Raw genomic sequence first — 2,500 nt, forward strand, 5'->3', positions numbered from 1 at the left:
TGAGGAAACATTTTTGTCACATAAGTAAACAAACTTCTAATTATGTCAAATAGGGATGCTCCAATCCAGTCAAGTGATTGGATATTGGGCCTGATCACGTGACTTTAAAAGGATCCGATCTGGGTGGAAAAGATCGGTTTAACCTTTTTAAAACAACAAACATGACTTTTTTTTTAGCTCGTCCTAGGGCTGGGCGATAAATAGGAAATTTGTCGTTATTGAAATTTCTGACTCTTAAGCCGGGCGTACACTGTGCGACTTTTTCGAGCCGATTTTCCAGTCGTGCGAGAATCCACGAGATCGGGGCGAGTTTTGCGCCGAGCGGTCGTGTAGTGTACGGGGGTTACGAGAGGCGATTAACACCACGTGACCAGCTACCCATCAGCGGTCGTGAGCTCGCACGGACTTCTGGCGTGTTTAATATTTCGCTCGTCCCTCGTGAGGGTATCGCACTGTTGAAGCGGCGCTGCGAGCAGCTGCGACCCAAAAAGTACCAGAACCGCTCACGGCGCATGCGCAATCCTGCATCAGCACCGCTCGCCCGCTATTTCCCTAATAACACACGCTGTTCATTTTTATTTCTACGCGTTTTTTTACTCACAAAGATTGTCAAGAAAGCGTGTTTGTCGTGTTCGTGTCAAACTAAACTGATCACAAAACACCGATTTACTTTCTTTATTTTGTTTTCCTCATCCAACCCCCATAAATCCCTGTGTGTCCTCCAGCAGCACTCCCGAAGGACAACAGGCAAAACACGACAAAAAAGTCTGACGTGTTGAGTAAAAACTGCTATTTTTAGCATATTTTTAGGTCCGACGTGTTGCTACCAGACGAACAGTGTGAGCAGTCAGGTCGCATCCGAGAACTGGGTCGTACAGTGTGAGCACATGACTCGTGAGATCTGCCCTGAGAGGAAGTCGTACAGTTAGAGCTGAAGCTGAACGCTGCGAGTGAAAAAGTCGCACAGTGTACGCCGGGCTTTATCGGGATAGTTCTCTGGGCGGGGGGGGGGGGGGGGGGGGCAGTGGCACAGGAGTTAAGTGCTCGCCCCGTAATCGGAAGGTTGCAGGTTCGAGCCTTGCTAAGTTTGTCGCTGTCGTTGTGTCCTTGGGCAAGACACTTAACCCACGTTGCCTGCTGCTGGTGGTCGGAGGGACCGGTGGCGCCAGTGCTCGGCAGCCTCGCCTCTGTCAGTGCGCCCCAGGGCAGCTGTGGCTACATCGTAGCTCATCCCCACCAGGGTGTGAATGTGTGAATGACTGTGTTGTAAAGCACTTTGGGGGGTTCCAGAACTGTAGAAGGTGCAATATCAAACACAGGCCATTTACCATAATTCTCCCCATGTCAATAAATTTGATGATAAAGAAATAAAAATGTGTGTAGGTCGGCAACATTCAGGTCCCTTTAACGAGCCGTACCACCTGGAGTCACGTAAAAATGTGACTCCACGTAATACATGTGACCGCCCCACAGTGGACACCTTCTGTTTCTGCGCATACGCGTAGTTTTCGTCCATTTATCGTCATCGAGGTGAAATCCTCAACATATCTTGGGTCATATCGCCCGGCCCTAGCTCATCCTGAGATAAATATTTTCAAACGGAATAACGATAGCTTAGTTTTAATCTCAACAAGTTTCTCTACATCGGTGGTGCCCAATCCTGGTCCTGGAGGGCCCGGATCCAGCGTGTTTCAGTTTAACCCTGTTTCAACACACCTGATTTCAATCAGCAGGTGATTAACAGGCTTCTGCAGAGGCTGATGAGCTGCTGCACAGGTGATTAGTAAAGACCCTCTAAAGCGTGCCGAATAGTGGCCTTCCAGGGCCAGGATCGGGCACCCTTGCTCTACAGCAATATTCTCTTTTTCTTGGACTAAAACATCACAATGTCACATGATTTACGGCAGGTGGGGATTCAGGCACCAAGGTGCAGCTGTTAGCTAGCAGGCTAAAGCAGAGCTAAAATGTCTTCTACTTGGGTGTATATTAAACCGAACAGCAGAGGCAGAGCAACAGCCATTTATGTGTTCACGTTAGGCCGTTAGTATGCTGGAAAAGACCGCTGCATGATACACCGCTTTCAGAACAAACTATTTTCTCTTTCAGCTTTACCCTTCAGGCGTCAAATTAGCCAATCGCCGGTCTCCATTAAATCCCAGTTTGCCACTAAAAGTCCCCGTACACAGCGTCAACTCCGACAAAAACACGGAACAAGCCGGCAGAGAAAGATATGCTGATAAAGAGAAATTGCAGTCATAGGGATGGGTACCTTTGACATTTAAATCGATCCGGTACTAATTCCCGGTACCTAGGAATCGATACCGGTACTTAACGGTACCAATTTTCGATACTTTTGAGTGTTTATTGTTTTAATTCTCTTATAATAAAATATATATTTTTCTCAATATATAACCATATTTGATAAATATCACGATAAATAACATACAACTGTTTGTATTTTAACATGGTCCTTGTAGTTTTATAAGCTGATAATTAAACT

General features: G+C 46.6%; 1 protein-coding gene across 1 annotated transcript in view; it reads left to right on the forward strand.

The window, feature by feature from the left end:
• Positions 1-2,500, forward strand: part of LOC107378047 (WD repeat-containing protein 26) — a 25,617-nt gene that overhangs the window by 10,661 nt on the left and 12,456 nt on the right. The window lies entirely within an intron of this gene.

Source organism: Nothobranchius furzeri, chromosome 2 (assembly GCF_043380555.1).
Source record: "Nothobranchius furzeri strain GRZ-AD chromosome 2, NfurGRZ-RIMD1, whole genome shotgun sequence".
Lineage (NCBI taxonomy): Eukaryota > Metazoa > Chordata > Actinopteri > Cyprinodontiformes > Nothobranchiidae > Nothobranchius > Nothobranchius furzeri.